Raw genomic sequence first — 19673 nt, 5'->3', positions numbered from 1 at the left:
TGGACGTGGCAAAGAAGTTCTCTCCCCATTAGGGGAGCAGGCAGCCAGGCATAGGTAAGAAGGGATGGGTCCCTTACCAATTGCCCACCTTACAGTGGAGGAGCTTAGTAAAATTTCGGCTTTGGGGTTTTCCATCTACCCCCGTCACCATTTTAGTCAGGGAGTCTAAAGGTCCTAATCAGAAAGGAAGAACAGAGAAGGCAGGCCCATGTCCAAAAAAAAGTTCACATCCTTACCTTCTGTTTTTAGAGTCACCCAAGGGTCAAGAGGAATGATCTGGATCTCACCATCCATGGGGGTTTCTCGAGCCTTGGTCATCCTCAGTCTGGGTTACCCAGGATTGACACACAGGGAGCGAGTGGAGGTGTCTCCTTATGCCTTCCCTTAGGGTGATATGGACACTGCCCTTTCCAGTGCCCATCCTCTCTGCTGTAGGCACAGTGGGTGCATCTTAGTCATGGTGGATTCTAAGATCCTTTTTTCTTCCTTCTCTCATTTGACTCTCATAGTGGCAGGATGAATCAAGGCCAGGATTTTAGCCTGTTGTCAGGTCATGTCTTGCATCTGCCTCTCTATTTTTCTATCCTTCTGGGCTTCCTTTTGCTCCCTTTTGGCTTTCTATCCCAGGACCCTATTAAAAAGCACCCTATTTGCCTCCACCACCATGTCAGAGAGTGGGGTTTCTGGTTCTTTTCCTAGTTTTTACAATTTTCTCTTTATGTCTGGGGCTGCCTTGCTTGTGAAGAAGTAGGCCGACAGGACTCTTCTTTCTATACTTTGTAGATCTGCCTGGGTAAAGTTTTTAAAAGCCTCTTTGAGTCTTCCTAAGAAGCTGGATTTTCTTTCTTTCCCTGTGTAACCTCTTTTACCTTATTATAATTAATAACTTTTTGGACACCTGGGACCGTAGAAGACAAGTCATGAGGTGTCTTAGGGTGTTTGCTGCCCTTGTATTAGCATCCCACTCTGACTCCGGGGATTATCTCTTCCGCAGGGGTCAGACTGACATACTGCTGTCTTTCACCAGCTACTTTTCTAGCCTGATCCAGGATTCTAGGTTTTTTTCTCATCATTATAACACTGGGTGGGGATGACCATATCCCTCCCAGTGGGCCAAATGTGACCCAGTGGGGTATCTAAAGGGAAGCTAGGCTTATTTCCCATTTCAACAGTGGTATAGTTTATAATTAATTCCAGGGAATCAGTCTAAGCTCTCTCTTGGTCCCAAATTGCCTGATTGTATATGCACCCAAGGAAATGTTTAGTGGTAAGCACAATCAGCGGGGCTGTAGGACAGGTCCCGAAAGGTGAATTAACCCCACAACACATGTCTAGGGTGTTAATTTTCACCCAACGCCAGGTGTGACTGTTTCCACCCGTCAGTCACTTAATGTGGAAACATTCAGTGAAATGCACAAAGGTTGAATTTATAGAAACGGCACCTGATGAAGCGCTTCTAATGCCTGATTTTCTCCCCAAGAGCAGAAAGCACAATTAATGGGGAGGAGAGAGTGTAGCCTCTCAGAAAATCTCTTACAAAGACCCAGAACCTCAGGCCTGAGTATTAACAGAGTAAGTGGAAATACTTTTGGTCTTCAAAGAGAGGAAAGGAGGCCAGGTTAAAAGAGAAGGATTGGGAAGAGAAAAGAAGTCTAAGAGTCAGGGAGAGAAAGGGAAAAAAAATGGGCAACCTTACAGAAGTCACCAGCCACCTGCAGATACCCAGGCGTTATGGGACTTTTCCCTGGGCCTCCAGAGAAGGGAGGACTGGAACTCGGCCCTACCAAAATCAGAATTTGAGTTCTCTATCAGGAGGAGATCAGCCTCCAGTCCTCAGCTTAGGCTGAGGCCTTTCGACCAGATTCCTTCATCTGGGACTAGGGCACAGGAAAAAATAGGATAGGATAGGAGGGGTTGAAAAGAGAGGTGAGGTAGAAGGGGTCAAAAAAAATCTCTTGTTTCTTACCTGGTTGGGGCACTCTGACAAGTTGGCCATGTCAGGAAGACCAGGGACAAAACGGTCCCAGTTGCAGCTGCTGGATTGAGCCTGTCGGCAGGTGAGCTGGTCCTGGAGTACCCTGAGAGATTGGGATGTCAGCCGCAGTAAAAAGAAAATGGTCCCTTCGTGGTTGCCAATTGTAGGAAAGGGGCTCCTCCTCCAGGGCCCCAAGAGTGGGCTGTTGTCTAACAGTTGGAAAAGAATTGTCTGAGGAGATATGTGCTGGCAAAGCAAGAGACTATTGGAAAAGGGCACCTGGGCAGAGAGCAGCAGAATAAGGAATAGCTCTGCCATGTGGCTTGCAGTCTTGGGTTTTATGGTGATGGGATAAGTTTCCGGTGGTCTCTGGCCAGTCATTCTGACTGGGAGTCCTTCCTGGTGGCGCATGCATTGCTCAGCCAAGATGGATGCTAGCAAGAGGGATTCTGGAAGGTGGTTGAACACATGGTGTCTCCTTGTGATCTTTCCAGAATTCTTTCGGTTGGTGGTTGCTTATTAGTTCTGTGTTCCTTACCAGGAACTACTATTGTAATGTTGTAGCCATGCATTCTGGGAATCAAACTCACTCAGAAGGACAATGCAGATAGTGGTTCAGGTCAGGTCAGTCACTCAGTTGTGTCCCACTCTTTGTGACCCCATGAACCGCAACACACCAGGTCTCCGTGTCCATCACCAACTCCCGGAGTCCACCTAAACCCATGTCCATTAAGTCGGTGATGCCATCCAACCATCTCATCCTCTGTCGTCCCCTTCTCCTCCTGCCCTCAATCTTTCCCAGCATCAGGTTCTTTTCCAATGAGTCAGCTGTTCGCATCAGGTGGCCAAAGTATTGGAGTTTCAGCTTCAGCATCAGTCCTTCCAGTGAACACCCAGGACTGATCTCCTTTAGAATGGACTGGTTGGATCTCCTTGCAGTCCAAGGGACTCTCAAGTGTCTGCTCCAACACCACAGTTCAAAGGCATCAATTCTTCTGTGCTTAGCTTTCTGTATAGTCCAACTCTCACATCCATACACGACCACTGGAAAAACCATAGCCTTGACTAGACGGACCTTTGTTTGCAAAGTAATGTCTCTGCTTTTTAAATATGCTATCTAGGTTGGTCATAACTTTCCTTCCAAGGAGTAAGTGTCTTTTAATTTCATGGCTACAGTCACCATCTGCAATGATTTTGGAGCCTAGGAAAATAAAGTCATCCACTGTTTCCACATCTATTTGCCATGAAGTGATTGGACCATGATGCCATGATCTTAGTTTTCTGAATGTTGAGCTTTAAGCCAACTTTTCCACTTAACTCTTTCATTTTCATCAAGAGGCTCTTGAGTTTTTCTTCATTCTCTGCCATAAGGGTGGTGTCAACTGCATATCTGAGCAGTGTATTACACCGGTAAGCCAGTGTCTCCTCTTAGCCAAGGACCTCAACCAGTTTTTGTGAAAACCTTATGTACCCTAAGTGTATGTGCCCAAACCCATCTCCCCAAATTCTGTGGAACTAGTCTGAACAAATGAAAAGAAAGATATGACCAAAGTTAACCCATGATTCATATGCCTTAGGCCTAGGTAGTTAACACTGGTCAGTTATCAATAGGCCTGTAGTCATATCCCAATAAGCATAATAGAATTTATGATTCTATTTGGTTACACAGAAAATTAGGGTATTCTTTTAGACGACGGAGAGTCTAGGTATGCGCCCTGGAGTTTTTCCATCCAGGGGATCTGGTTTTCCAGTAGGTATGTCGTTTCCACACATACTGGGCATGTAGCTCAAAGTTCATAGTCCATCCCAAGATCGAATCCTGCTTTCAAGATGGAGCCTGTTCTGTCTGTTTCCATCTTCATTTGCCCCTCTTCATGCTCTTAACTCAGTGTATGAGCATCATTCATAGGAATATATTGCACCCTGGGTCTCTGCCAATTTGGGAGAATGACACCAACCTTTGGGTTACAAAGTTCATTTTACATTGTAAAATGCAGGGTCCAGAAAGCAGAACTATCAAGGCATCTGTAACAATGGTAAATACAGTTTTCTGCCAATTACCCTTCACCCAAGATTGGACTGAAGTCCAGAAAGAAATGTTTTCATTTGACACTGCTTTTACATGGTTTTTCATGTCATCTAAAGAAGCTGATACATTGTCAGGTAAATCAGGAATATATACACAACATTCAACCTTAATTCTAGCACAGGTCCCTACTTGGGCAGCTGTGAGCATGTCCAAAGCCATTCTGTTTGGAATTACTGCTTTTCTCATTTGGATTTGTTCTTCATTTAAGGCTTAAATGGCTTTAGCACTATCTAGAAGGGCCTGTTTTGTGAAATTAGTCAAGGCTTCTACTTTAATGGTAATATCTGTTGTCCCTATAGAAGGTATGAATAAAGCAGCAATGTACTCATACCATTGAAACACAGACCTTGTCCACCTAGCCTGTAAATAAGGTAGATTTACTGGGGCTTGTTGTAGGTTAGGTTTTATGCTGCCATGGGCAAAAGTGAATCCCAGTGTGCAGCCAGTATCCTACCCAGCCAAGTGGTAATCAAGGCCAAAGATTAAGCCTGCAAAGCCATTGGGTTCTGTTGGGTGCCACCCAGGGTATTCTAGAGTTATATTTCCAATCAGAGCCTAGCCAGTGGATGGACTGGTTGGTGTGGTATGTGACCTCAAATGTTCGTTTACGTTGTTTGTGGGATATGTGCCCCATATATTTTAGTTCTTTTGGGTCTAATGGACAGTCACCAAATGCTAACTTTTTGTCTTTTTGTTCCCAGCATTTAATGGTGGGAGTAATTAATTGACCCTTTGCTGGTGTCATCCAGAAATATTCATCTCAAACTTGATAGAATTGTTCAACCTAGAGGCCTATCCTCTCTCGCTGGTCTAGGAGTGTTTTTCCTTTCGCTTTTAAATATGAGGTATAGGCTTTTGTTATTTCTGTGAAACTGGTGTTTACATCAGATGTAACCCCATGACCTGAGTCTATTGACTGTAGCTCTGAATTAGCACCAGGAGAGCAGGGAGAGATTATGATTGACAAGAGAAAGGAAAGTCTCTTTGTCATTCCAGAAAAGAGAAGAGTGGTTTAAACTCTCCTTGGCAGAGAGGTGACACCCACCAGGAAAGTCTATCCATCACAGACAGAGGCATAGTCCCACATACCCAGCAGTTGGAGGTGTTGTGGAAGTTCGCATAGGATTGTGTCCATGAGATGAAAGCATTGTCCTGAGTTGAAATGGAAGTTAAATTCAAAATCACATTGATGAGGCCAAGCAGCAGGAGTTGATGATGCAGCTTCATCTTGAAGGGGCTCATCCTGGATTTTCTTTTCCTCCTTCTTCTTAAGGATGATCTTAATCTCTCAAGGGTTGGTGGGGTCCCTCTGTGCACTCCGCTAAGTGTTTTTTGGGTCTGCATGGGTTCCTCCTCACCTTCATATGATGGATCCAAGGGACAATATCTGCAGCTCTAACTGCAGTAGGGGTAGTTAGAATAACAGTATAAGGGCCCTTCCACCAAGAGTGAATCATGTTTCCAGTCTTTGACCCATACTTGCTTACCAAGCATAAACTCTTGAATCTGTTCCCCCAAGGGGAATGGCTTGCTTTCTTCTATAAACTTAAGTTTAATGACTAATTACCTTATCTAACTGCTTCATCTGCCACGAAATCTAATGCCCCCTTACCTGAGGCAAAGTGGTTGACACCTGTTTTATTATGGGAGGGGGTCTCCCATGTACAGTTTCACACGGAGAGTAGCCATGAGACTATGGGGTCATCTTGAGTCTGAGCAGAGCCGTGGGAAGCAAGTCCACCCAGGAGCAGTCTGTCTGTCTGATCCATTTGGAGAGTGTGTCTTTAAGTGTGCAGTGGTTTTGTTCTACCATCTAAGAACTTTGGGGCCTATATGCAGTGTGTAGTTTCCATTTAATGTTTAAAGTTCTGCTTTCTTGTACTAAATCAGCTGTGAAAGCCAGGCCATTGTCCGATTCAATGCTGGTAGGAAATCCAAATCTGGAAACTACCTCCCTAAGCAGGCACTGGGCTACTTCTGATGCTCCTTAGTCCGCGTAGGAAAAGCTTCTACCCATCCTGAGAACATTTATACCAGCAGGTAACGGTAGTGTCAGTGAGGTTTCATTCTAGTGAAGTCCACTTCCAGGTGTTCAAAGGGCAGCTTGCCTTTTAGCTGAATCCCTGGAGGTTTTTGTCTGTGCCAAGAGGCGGCATTGACCTATGAGCAGGCAGTGCAGTTCTGAGATTCTGTCCTGCATAGGGAAGAACGATGGGGAACCAGGAAATATTTTCAAGTTAGCTCTTCTGGTTTATCATGGCCTAGATAGGTCGCTTGGTGTGTTTGGCTTACCAGAGTGGGTGCTAGCTCCTCCAGTACCAGTAGTTTGCCACTTGGCAGTTCCCACCATCCCTTTTCAGTCTTCATGGCCCCTTCTGCTGTGGCTCATTGGTTTTTGGCTTCAGTGTATTTTGGAGAGTCTAGCGTTAGCTCAGGCAGTTCACCAATATGAAAGCTTTAATATGGGCTTTACTTGTCACCCCCAAGTCCTCAGCTGCTTGTTTAGTGGTCTTATCTGCCAGTCTGTTTCCCTGAGCCCAGGGGGATATCCTCTTTTTGATGTCCTCGGCAGTGTATGACTGCAACCCTTTCTGGTTCCCAGACAGCATCTAATAGGGTCAGAATTTCTTCCTTATTTTTAATATCATTTCCACTAGTTATCAAAAGGCCTCTCTCCTTATACAGAGCCCTGTGTACATGTAGTGTGGCAAAAGCATACTTGGAGTCAGTGTAGATGTTTACCTTCTTGTCAAAAGGAGTGATTGAATCAAAGCCCCAAACTCAGCTTGTTGAACAAACCAGTGTTGTGGCAAGGAGCCAGCTTCAGTGACAGTCTTTTCTGTGATATGGGGTAACCTGACAACCATTGTCCACTGATAACAGGCTAATGCTATCAATATATAGGACCCAGTCAGGGTCTGGAATCTGTCTTGGAAGTCGGGTCTGCTATTGCAGATTTCCTCCAAGACTTCCCGCAGTCATGAGAAGGTCCACTTTCTCCCACTGGAAGGAGTGTGCTGCTGCTGTTACGTTGCTTCAGTTCTGTCCAACTCTGTGTGACCCCATAGATGGCAGCCCACCTGGCTCCTTTGTCCCTGGAATTCTCCAGGCAAGAACACTAGTCGGTTGCCATTTCCTTCTCCAGTCCATGTGTGCATGCTAAGTTGCCTTGCTGCTGCTGCTAAGTCACTTCAGTTGTGTCCGACTCTGTGCGACCCCATAGACGGCAGCCCACCAGTCTCTCCCGTCCCTGGGATTTTCCAAGTGAGAACACTGGAGTGGGTTGCCATGTCCTTCTCCAATGCATGAAAGTGAAAAGTGAAAGTGAAGTCTTTTCAGTCGTGTCTGACTCTTAGCGACCCCATGGACTGCGGCCTACTAGGCTCCTGCATCCATGGGATATTCCAGGCAAGAGTACTGGAGTGGGGTGCCATTGCCTTCTCCATTTGTTGCCTTAGTTGTGTCCAGCTTTTTGTGACTCTATGGACAGCAGCCCACCACGCTCCTCTGTCCACGGGATTCTCTAGGCAAGAATACTGGAGTGGGTTGCCATTTCCTTCTCCTGGAAGAAGTGTGGCTGGTCTAAAGTCTGGTAAAGTGCTCAGTACGGAGGTTAGGATTTTCACGTAACAGCCCTTGATATTGAATAATCCCTGAGTTTGATAGCCATTTGTGGGGTCTCCTTATAAGGGTGTGTTGACCTCATGTGGGACTGTTAATGACCAGATCTTGGCCTAGAGTCAATTTAGTAGCTTCTTGTACTAGTAGGGCAACTGCTGTAGTTGCTCACAAGCATCCGGGCCACCCAGTGGCGACATGGTCAGGCCACCTTCAGAGATAGGCTGCAGGTCTCTCCCATGTTCCCACAGTCTGAGTTAACATTCCCATTGCTGCTTTGTCTTTTTCAATTATATATAGAGTAAATGGCTTGGTAAGGTGTGGCAGCCCTAAAGCAGGGGGTGATGTAATTGCCAACCTTAGTTCATCAGAGGCTTTTTGTTGTTTTTTGGTCCAATTTAGTGGATTCTTCTCAGGCCCTGTCAGGGGTTCATACAATGACTGGGCCATGTGGGAATACCTTGGAATCCAAATTCTGCAAAACCCAGTAGCTCCCCAACACTCAGAGGTGCTGACGAGTCTTAGGTATTGGGATTCTCAGGGTTACATCTTTTCTGGACTGGTCTGATAACCTTGTGCCCTTCTTTAAAACAAATCCTAGATGCCTTACATCCTCCTTGCAGATATGTGCTACCTTCTTCAACACCTGGTAACCTGCTTCCGTCAGCATTGGAGCAGGGCTTTTGTCCCTTCCCAGCATATTTCGTTGGTCTCAGCAGCCAGTAGCAGGTCATCCACGTATTGTAGGAGCCAACACCTGTACTATTCCGGCTGGAATGAGTCCAGGTCAGAAGCCAAGGCTTCCCCAAAGATGGTCCGTGAATTCTTAAACCCTTGTGGGAGATGAGTCCAGGTGAGCTGTTGTTTGGTATCCCCTACTTGATCTTCCCATTCAAAGGGAAAGATGGGCTTTGCGCTGGAATGAGGCATATACAAAAGAAGGCATCCTTGAGATGCAGGCAAGTATAAACTTTAGTCCTCAGCGGGAAGAGGCTAGGTAAGGTATAGGAGTTTGGAACAGTGGGTTGTAAAGTCACAGTAGCCTGGTTGACTAGCCTGAGATCTTGTTCAGGCCTCTAGTTCTGTCCTCCTTCCTTTTAGACTGGCAGGATGGGTGTATTCCAAGCCAACTGGTGCTCTACCAGAATGCCAGTTTGTTTCAATCTGTTGATGTGAGGTAGTATGCCAGCCCAGGCCTGTATCAGTAGCGGGTACTGGCGCCTTCTAACCAGGATGGCACCTGGCTTGAGTTATGTTATCACTGGGGCTTGATGTTTAGCCGGCGGGAGAGGGGCAGTTGTCTTCTGTCCAGACCTCGGGGAATGATTGAGTTAGCTCTCTCTTAAGTGCTTCCCTGGTGGCTCAGACGGTAAAGCGTCTGCCTGTAATGCAGGAGACCCGGCTTCAATCTTTGGGTGGGGAAGATCCTCTGGAGAAGGAATGGCAACCCACTCCAGTACTCTTGCCTGGAAAATCCCATGGGAGGAGCCTGGTAGGCTACAGTCCATGGGGTCGCAAAGAGTCAGACACGACTGAGTGACCTGACTTCACTTCAAGCTCTTCCAGCCCACCCTGTACTTTCTTCAGAGGCTTATGCAACCTCCACTCATCTTGGGGGTGTATTGAGAGAGAGAGCAAATAAGTCATAGTGCCTACTTGGAAGGGGGGCCTCTTCTCAGGGGAGAAAGTCACTTGTGCTCCCAGTTTGGAGACCAGTTCTTTTCTCAACATGGGTACTGGGCACTCAGGAATTTAGAGGAATTTATGAATCACTTGGTGTCCCTCCCATTCGGCATTTTCTGGGCTGGCAAAATGTTTTAATATCTATTCTCCTTACACCCCAGTTACAGCGGTAGTCTTTTGGACAATGGTGCCACAGGTTTTGTTACTGCTGACAGTTCTGCTCCTGTATCCACCGTAAAGTCAGTGTTTCGGTCCCCCACTTTTAAGGTTACCATGGGCTCTCGGGTACCTGATGATCTCTGCACCCTGGCAGCCCTATTTAATTCCAAGTCAGCAAGCACCACAACTGCCGGAGCTTCCCCTTCCCTCTTTGCCTTAGGACATTCATTCTTCCAGTGGCTAAAACCTCGGCACTGAGCACACTAATTTGGCTGTAACAGGGCCTGGGGCCTCTGTGGGACTGGTTGAAGGACTGTCGCGTCCCTGGGGCAGGAGGAGGTTTTTTTGGAGGGCTGGAGATAGACTTTTCCAGAGCCGCAGCTAGCATTGCAAATCTTTGGACTGTTCTTTTTTGTTCCTCTTTTTTTCTCTTTTCATATTTCTTTTCTGTTTCTGTGTCCTTATTCAAGACCACTGTCTGCTATTTCAGTTAACTGTGAGCTGGACATAGATAGCACCCCTTCTGTCTTTCGAAGCTTTCGCTTAATACTGTGGTATACCTGTGAGATGAATGCCAAGTTTACAACAGTCTTGAGAGCCCACAGCTTCGGGGTCTATAGGTTTATAAAGTCTATAGGCTTTGCTGAGCCTCTCATAAAATTCAGAAGGTGATTCATTCCCCTTCTGAATTACCCCAGCAGGTTTTGACACATCCATTGGCTTATGGGCTCCCCACTTCAGCCCTTGTATAATGGCTGTCTGATCTGTCTAGTTGAATCCTCCCTTCTTCTGTGTTATAGTCCCAGTTAGGCTTATCAGTGGGGAAGGGTTGCTCTGTCCATGCTTCTCGATTTGCAACACCTTCTGGAACCATCTCTCATAACCATTTTTTTGCTTCTGTATTAATCCTATACCTCTCCTCAGTACTGAAAGAGAGATGTCAGTAATTGCATGACATCATCCCATGTTGGTCAGTGGGTGCAAAAGATGGTTTCCATCCAGCTGGTCATATATGTGGGTCTTCTGAGTAAGGGGGTAGGATATACTTGCCAGTTTAGTATGTCAGTTGATGAGAAGGCTGATAGTAATAAGCTACAGGAGCTTGATGGTAATTACTGTCCTCCCCTTGCAGCAGAGGTTGTTGAACTTCTCTAAGAGGCATCTGTTGTGGTGCCTTTTCCCTTGACTCTCTGCTGGAGCAGTCTCTGCTTAATCCCAGTGTTTCCCTCCTCTCATACGGTAGTACTTACCGGGAGCAAAGGATTGAGCTTGGGTTACATGACGTCAGCAGTTGTTGAGTCCAGTGGGTTATAGCTTCAGCTAAGGTCGGAGTTTGCCGAAACGGCAGCTCTACAACCTGTGAGGCTCTCAGGAGGACTGGTGAAGGTGGAGGTGCTGGGATGCTTACCGGCCTCTGGTCAGTTCTCTGTGGGGAGGCTCCTGGCACTGCAGGAACATTGGTTGATGGGATCATCATCCAGTATGGTGGCGTGGGAAGTTCTTTCCCCCTCTGGATCCTTTTAGATCTCCTTTCCATCTTTGGCTACCTTTTAGGCCATTAATATCTTATTTTCTTCATTTTGGATATAAAATTGAGCCCATTTTGGGGGGCAGGTGGTTGTGGTGGGGGGGGGGGGGCTGTGGGTCCTGAGCTATCCCTAGCCAAGAGTTTTATGTATGGGAACTGATTGGGATGTTCAGGTTTTCCTGTAACTATGGCATGAAGAAGTGGTGAAATGAAGTCGCTCATGACTCTCTGCAACCCCATGGACTATAGCCCACCAGGCTCCTCTATCCATGGGATTCTCCAGTCAAGAATACTGAAGTGGGTTATCATTTCCTTCTCCAAGGGATCTTCCTGACCCAGGGATCGAACCCGGGTCTCCCGCATTGTAGGCAGATGCTTTAACCTCTGAGCCACCAGGGAAGCCCAACTATGGCATAGACTGCCTTTATTAAATTTAAGTCCATGATGCGCTGTGGTGGTCTGCTGACTCCCATTGCAGGCCATTGAGCCTAGCAGAGAATGCAGAGCTGGTTGGGCATCATCTTTGTCCTGTAGTCTCCATTAAATCCCTTTTTGAAGTTTTCAATCATGTTTTCTAGTGCAGTTGCCTTAGATCAGCTTCCTTCCATTTATCCTACTTTCTTGTTGATGTTTCTTTCTTGGTTTGAGAAGCACTTGGTATCCCAGGTATTTTGGTATTTCCACTTGATGAAACACTTAATCTGCCAGTCTACCTCTGGTCTAATAGGGTCAAGAAGGGTCTTAACTGCTAAGTCCCAGCGGTTGAAGGGAATCAGGTGTTGTCTTTTATGCTGCCTTATTCGTTTATTTGTTTCTGGCTTGTATAGTATTATTAGGAAGTATATGTTTCTAGGACTTTATCCATGTTTTGTATGTTATCCAGTATGTTGACATGTACCTGTTCTTAGTGATTGTGCTTCTCTAATGTCTATGGTAATGTCTCTTTATTTCTGATTTTATTTAGGGTTTTTTTTTAGTCTGCTAAATGTTTGGCAGTTTAATCTTACTTAAAAAACAGTGCCTAGGTTTCCTTAACTTGTCTTTCTTTTCTGGTTGCTATTTTGTTTCTTTCTGCTATGTTCTTTTTTTTCTTTCTGCCAACTTTGAGCTTAGTTTTTATTCCTTTTCTAGTTCCTTGAGGGGGGAATATAACATTGTCTATTTGAGATGTTTATTTTTCATGTGAATTTGTCATTTGCTTTTGCTGCATCTAATAAGTTTTAGTATGTTTTGTTTCTTTTTCGCCTTACAATATTTTGAATTTTAATATGATTCCTTCCTTGACAAGTTGATTATTTCAGAGGTATTTTGCTAAGTTAGTTTCCCACTTTCTTATTACTAATTTCTTGTTTCTTTCCTTTTTTTTTTTTCTTTTTAAAAAGTAACTTTTAATTTGAGGGTAATTTCTTTACAACATTGTGATGGTTTTTGCCATACATCAACATGAATAAGCCACATGTACATGTATGTAGAGGATTGTGTCATCTGCCAACAGTGAAAGTTTTACTTCTTTTCCAATCTGATTATTTCTTTTTATTCTCTTTGATTGCTATGACTAGGACTTCCAAAACTACGTTGAGTAGTACTGGTGAGAGTGAGCGCTCTTGTCTTGTTCCTATTTTAGAGGAAATGCTTTCAATTTTTCTCCATTGAGGAAATGTTTGTTGTGGGTCTGTGGTTATGGCTTTCATCATGTTGAGGTATGTTCCTTTTCTGTCTGCTTTCTGGAGAATTTTTATCAAAATGTGTGTTGAATTTTGTCAAAGGCTGTCTCTGCATCTACTAGATAATCGCATGATTTTTATCTTTTATTTGTATTATGGTGTATCACATGATTGATTTGCAATTACTGAAGAATCCTTGCATCCCTGGAATGAATCCTTGTATCAATGGAATGAATTCTTGCATCCCTGGAGTGAAGCCCACTTGGTCATGATGTGTGGTCTTATTGATAGTTTTTGGATACTTTTGGCTAGAATTTTGTTTAGGATTTTTGCATCTATGTTAATCAGTGATATTGGCCTGTGGGTTTTTTTTTTAAATTGGAGGCTGATTATTTTACAGTCAGTTCAGTCGCTCAGGCGTCTCCGACTCTCTGCGACCCCATGAATCGCAGCACGCCAGGCCTCCTTGTCCATCACCAACTCCCAGAGTTCACTCAGACTCACATCGATCGAGTCCGTGATGTCATCCAGCCATCTCATCCTCGGTCGTCCCCTTCTCCTCCTGCCCCCAATCCCTCCCAGCATCAAAGTCTTCTCCAGTGAGTCAACTCTTCGCATGAGGTGTCAAAAGTACTGAAGCTTCAGCTTTAGCATCATTCCTTCCAAAGAAATCCCAGGGCTGGTCTCCTTCAGAATGGACTGGTGGGATCTCCTTGCAGTCCAAGGGACTCTCAAGAGTCTTCTCCAACACCACAGTTCAAAAGCATCAATTCTTCAGCACTCAGCCTTCTTCACAGTGCAACTCTTGCATCCATACATGACCGCTGGAAAAACCACACCCTTGACTAGGTGGACCTTAGTTGGAAAAATAATGTCTCTGCTTTTGAATATGCTATCTAGGTTGGTCATAACTTTTCTTCCAAAGAGTAAGCGTCTTTTAATTTCATGGCTGCAATCACCATCTGCAGTGATTTCGGAGCCCCCCAAAATAAAAGTCTGACACTGTTTCTACTGTTTCCCCATCTATTTCCCATGAAGTGATGGGACCGGATGTCATGATCTTCGTTTTCTGAATGTTGAGCTTTAAGCCAACTTTTTCACTCTTCTCTTTCACTTTCATCAAGAGGCTTTTTAGTTCCTCTTCACTTTCTGCCATAAGGGTGGTGTCGTCTGCATATCTGAGGTTATTGATATTTCTCCCGACCGTCTTGGTTCCAGTTTGTGTTTCTTCCAGTCCAGCGTTTCTCATGATGTACTCTGCATATAAGTTAAATAAGCAGGGTGACAATATACAGCCTTGACGTACTCCTTTTCCTATTTGGAACCAGTCTGTTGTTCCATGTCCAGTTCTAATTGTTGCTTCCTGACCTGCATACAGATTTCTCAAGAGGCAGGTTAGGTGCTCTGGTATTCCCATCTCTTTCAGAATTTTCCACAGTTTGTTGTGATCCACACAGTCAAAGGCTTTGGCATAGTCAATAAAGCAGAAATAGTTGTTTTTGTGGAACTCTCTTGCTTTTTCCATGATCCAGCGGATGTTGGCAATTTGATCTCTGGTTCCTCTGCCTTTTCTAAAACCAGCTTGAACATCAGGGAGTTCACGGTTCACGTATTGCTGAAGCCTGGCTTGGAGAATTTTGAGCATTACTTTATTAGTGTGTGACATGAGTGCAATTGTGTGGTAGTTTGAGCATTCTTTGGCATTGCCTTTCTTTGGGAATGGAATGAAAACTGACCTTTTCCGGTCCTGTGGCCACTGCTGAGTTTTCCAAATTTGCTGGCATATTGAGTGCACCACTTTCAGAGTATCATCCTTCAGGATTTGAAACAGCTCAGCTGGAATTCCATCACCTCCACTAGCTTTGTTCGTAGTGATGCTTTCTAAGGCCCACTTGACTTCACATTCCAAGATGTCTGCCTCTAGATTAGTGATCACATCATCATGATTATCTGGGTCGTGAAGATCATTTTTGTACAGTTCTTCTGTGTATTCTTGTCACCTCTTCTTAATATCTTCTGCTTCTGTTAGGTCCATACCATTTATGTCCTTTATTGAGCCCATCTTTCCATGAAATGTTCCCTTATCTCTGATTTTCTTGAAGAGATCTCTAGTCTTTCCCATTCTGTTGTTTTCCGCTATTTCTTTGTGTTGATCACTGAGGAAGGCTTTCTTATCTCTTCTGGCTATTCTTTGGAACTCTGCATTCAAATGCTTATATCTTTGCTTTTCTCCTCTCTTCTTTTCACAGCTATTTGTAAAGCCTCCCCAGAGAGCCATTTTGCTTTTTGCATTTCTTTTCCATGGGGATGGTCTTGATCCCTGTCTTCTGTACAGTGTCATGAACCTCATTCCATAGTTCATCAGGTACTCTATCTATCAGATCTAGGCCCTTGAATCTATTTCTCACTTCCACTGTATAATCATAGGGATTTGATTTAGGTCATACCTGAACGGTCTAGTGGTTTTCCCTACTTTCTTCAATTTAAGTCTGAATTTGGTAATAAGGAGTTCATGATCTGAGCCACAGTCAGCTCCTGGTCTTGCTTTTGTGGACTGTATAGAGCTTCTCCATCTTTGGCTGCAAAGAATATAATCAATCTGATTTTGGTGTTGACCATCTGGTGATGTCCATGTGTAGAGTCTTCTCTTGTGTTGTTGGAAGAGGGTGTTTGCTATGACCAGTGCATTTTCTTGGCAAAACTCTCTTAGTCTTTGCCCTCCTTCATTCCACATTCCAAGGCCAATTTTGCCTGTTACTCCAGGTGTTTCTTGACTTGCTACTTTTGCATTCCAGTCCCCTATAATGAAAAGGACATCTTTTTTGGGTATTAGTTCTAAAAAGTTTTGTAGGTCTTCATAAAACCATTCAACTTCAGTTTCTTCAGCGTTACTGGTTGGGGCATAGACTTGGATAACTGTGATATTGAATGGTTTGCCTTTCAGCGGTACTGGTTGGGGCATAGACTTGAATAACTGTGATATTGAATGGTTTGCCTTGGAGACGAGCAGAGATCATTCTGTTGTTTTCGAGATTGCATCCAAGTACCGCATTTCGGACTCTTTTGTTGACTGTGATGGCTACTCCATTTCTTCTGAGGGATTCCTGCCCGCAATAGTAGATATAATGGTCATCTGAGTTACATTCACCCATTCCAGTACATTTTAGTTCGCTGATTCCTAGAATGTCGATGTTCACCCTTGCTATCTCTTATTTTACAATATTGTAGTAGTTTTGCCATACATTGACATGAGTCAGCCACTGATACACATGTGTTCCCCATCCTGAACCCCCCTCCCACCTCCCTTCCCATCCCATCCGTCTGGGTCATCCCAGTGCACCAGCCCTGAGCATCCTGTCTCAAGCACTGAACCTGGACTGGCGATCGGTTTCACATACGATAATATACATGTTTCAGTGTAATTCTCTCAAATCATCCCACTTTTCCCTTCCGTCGCAGACTCTGATAGACTGTTCTCTACATCTGTGCCTCTTTGCTGTCTCACAAGTAGGGTTATCATTACCATCTTTCTAAATTCCATATATATGTGTTAGTCCTGTATTGGTGTTTTTGTTTTTGGCTTACTTCACTCTGTGTAATAGGCTCCAGTTTCATCCACCTCATTAGAACTGATTCAGATGTATTCTTTTTCGTTTTAGTTCAGTTCAGTTGCTCAGTCGTATCCGCCCCTTTGCAATCCCATGGATTGCAGTATTCAGGCCTCCCTGTCCATCACCAACTCCCAGAGTCCACTGAAACCCATGTCCATTGAGTCGGTGGACATCCAACTATCTCATCCTCTGTTGTCCCCTTCTCTTCCTGCTCTCAATCTTTCCCAGCATCAGGGTCTTTTCCAGTGAGTCAGCTTTTTGCATCGGGTGGCCAAAGTATTGGAGTTTCAGCTTCAGCATCAGTCCTACCAATGAACACCCAGGACTGATCTTTAGGATGGACTGGCTGGATCTCCTCGCAGTCCAAGGGACTCTCAAGAGTCTTCTTCAACACCACAGTTCAAAAGCATCAATTCTTCTGTGCTCAGCTTTCTTTATAGTCCAACTCTCACACCCATACATGACTACTGGATGGACCTTTGTTGACAAAGTAATTTCTCTGCTTTTGAATATGCTGTCTAGGTTGGTCATAACTTTCCTTCCAAGGAGTAAGCGTCTTTTAATTTCATGGCTGCAGTCACCATCTGCAATGATTTTGGAGCCCCCCAAAATAAAGTCTGACACTTTCCACTGTTTCCCCATCTATTTCCCATGAAGTGATGGGACCGGATGCTATGATCTTCGTTTTCTGAATGTTGAGCTTCAAGCCAACTTTTTCACTTTTCTCTTCAGTTTCATCAAGAGGCTCTTTGGTTCTTCTTCAGTTTCTGCCATAAGGGTGATATCATCTTCATATCTGAGGTTATTGATATTTCCCCCGGCAATCTTGATAACCAGCCTGTGCTTCCTTCAGCCACCGTTTTTCATGATGTACTCTGCATATAAGTTATATAAGTAGGGTGACAGTATACAGCCTTGATGTACTCCTTTTCCTGTTTGGATCTGATCTGTTGTTCCATGTCCAGTTCTAACTGTTCCTTCCTGACCTGCATACAGATTTCTCAGGAGGCAGGTCAGGGGGTCTGGGATTCCCATCACTTTAGGGCTTTTCGCTGGATAGTTCTCTCTCTCTCTCTCTCTCTCTTTTTTCCCCCCCTCTCTCTGTGGCTAACCCACAGTTGGGGTTGCTGTCTCACCTTAGGTTCCTCAGATAGACCTCAGACATTTAGGCCATGTCCTCACCCTAAACAATGCAGCCCGTGCCTCCCTGTTCAGCTGTTGCGTGCTGGTGGCATATCTAAGCACTGGGAGTTGCCCATTAGGCACATAATCTGTGGGTTTTATTTTATTTATTTGTTTCTCTGTTTTCCTCCTGGTTATGTTTCCCTTTGAGATTCCAAAACTCCCCACAGACCTGCCGCCCCTCCCACCCCCGCCCCCATGACAGGGTTTCCTGGTGTTTGGAAAGTTCTTCTAAGACTCCCTTCCCAGGAGGGTCTCCCATCCATCCCCCTTTTGTCTCTCGTTTTATCTTCTATATTTTGTCCCACCTCCTTTCGAAGACAGTGGGCTGCTTTTCTGGGTGCCTAATGTCCCTTTGCCAGCATTCAGAAGTTCTTTGGAATTTGCTCAGTGTTCAAATGTTATTTGAATTTGTGGGGAAGAAAGTGGTCTCCCTGTCCTGTTCTTCCGCCATCTTAGTACGATCCCCTGGCCTGTAGTTTTATTTTTCTGTGGCATCTTTGTTTTGTTTTGCAGTCTGGATGATGGTGGCTTTAAAGTATGCTTTTGGGAGTTTCCCCATCTCTCAAATTTTCTGGACGAGTTTGAGTAGGATAACTCAGTCTGCCGCTAAATGTTTTGTAGAATTCTAAATGCTACCAAATTTTGTTTTGTTTTTAGAAAGATTTTTTGGTTTGTTGAAAGATTTTTGATGATTTCTCATTTCATACCAGTGTTGTAAGGAAAGATACTTGCTATAAATTAATTTTTCCTACATTTGTTAAGATTTGGGACATATGTTACGGTCTGTGTGAAAAATAGTCCGAAGAATGAGGATCCTGTTGCTTTTGAATGGAATATCCTGTTGCTTTTGGATGGTATGTGTGTTAGATCCATTTGATCTGATGTGTAGTTCAAATAGTGTTTCCTTGTAGGTTTTGTATTTGGGTGATCTATCTGTTAAAAGTTGTAATATTGAAGCCCCTGGAGACTTATAAATTATTTTAGTATATTTCTTCCTTCAAAACAAATACTAATGAATTTGAAACAAGAAATACATTACAATAGTAAGACTCCACCATTTAATATTTGCTTAATATATTGAAGTATGCAATGCAAGATACAGTGTTGGTTTTATACATATTTTTGATGTATGTCTGGTTGCATTGACCATTTATCATTATTCCCATGAACGGAGGAGCCTGGTGGGCTGCAGTCCATGGGGTCGTTAAGAGTCAGACACGACTGAGCAACTTCACTTTGACTTTTCACTTTCATGCATTGGAGAAGGAAGTGGCAACCCACTCCAGTGGTCTTGCCTCAAGAATCCCAGGGATGGAGGAGCCTGGTGGGCTGCCATCTGAAGTCGGATATGACTGAACTGACTTAGCAGCAGCAGCAGCAAAGACCATCTGTTCCATTTTTGAGCTACTATTGTTTTGTCTAATGTAAAGCTATCTGTCTGTTTTTTAATTTCCACTTGAAAGGAATATCTTTATCCACCTCTTCACATTTAACCTGTGTTATCCTTGACTCATGCACTGAGTGCCCTGTAGGCAGCATATAGTTGGTAGTTGAGTCTTTTGTTTTTTCTTTTTCTTTTCTAATTGATCTAGCCACTCTGTCCTTTGATTGGCAAATTTAGTCCATTTAACATCAGGGTGGTTAATGATACTTGGAGACTTAGTATCTTACTCTTTCCTGGATTTCTTTGTTTTTTCCTTCTTTTGCGGCTTTCTTTTGAAATGGCAATCCACTCCAGGACTACTGCCTGGAAAATCCCATGGACAGAGGAGCCTGGTAGTCTGCAGCCCATGGGGTTGCAAAGAGTTGGACACGACTGAGCGACTTCACTTCACTTCACTTTGGGAACTGATTAGTTTTCATAGTGGTAACTTTTTTCTTTCTTATCTTTTGTATATCTACTGTAGGTTTTTGATTAACGATATGAGGCTTAGCAATAATGTCATGCACCTAATGACCTGTTTTAAGCTGATGTCAACTTAAAACTTTATTGCATAGAAAAGGTCTGTTCATTTACTCCTCACATTGATGTTTCTGTTATTGCAGTTTATCTTTCTTACGTTGTATATTCATCTAAAAATTGTAGCTAATGTTATTTTTAATAGTTTTTGTCTATGATTTATAGAATAATTTATTATTGTCTTACATGTCCTTTAGAAAT

The 19673-nt window shown here is 44.0% G+C and overlaps 1 protein-coding gene and 1 pseudogene across 2 annotated transcripts in view; one reads left to right on the top strand and one right to left on the bottom strand.

Annotated features, from left to right (window-relative positions):
* LOC108634720 (zinc finger Y-chromosomal protein) overlaps positions 1-19673 on the top strand; it is a 77329-nt gene that overhangs the window by 19627 nt on the left and 38029 nt on the right. The window lies entirely within an intron of this gene.
* LOC108634719 lies at positions 3856-5291 on the bottom strand (annotated as a pseudogene).

Source organism: Capra hircus, unplaced genomic scaffold, assembly GCF_001704415.2.
Source record: "Capra hircus breed San Clemente unplaced genomic scaffold, ASM170441v1, whole genome shotgun sequence".
Lineage (NCBI taxonomy): Eukaryota > Metazoa > Chordata > Mammalia > Artiodactyla > Bovidae > Capra > Capra hircus.
This window is presented reverse-complemented; position numbering and strand designations above follow the sequence as displayed.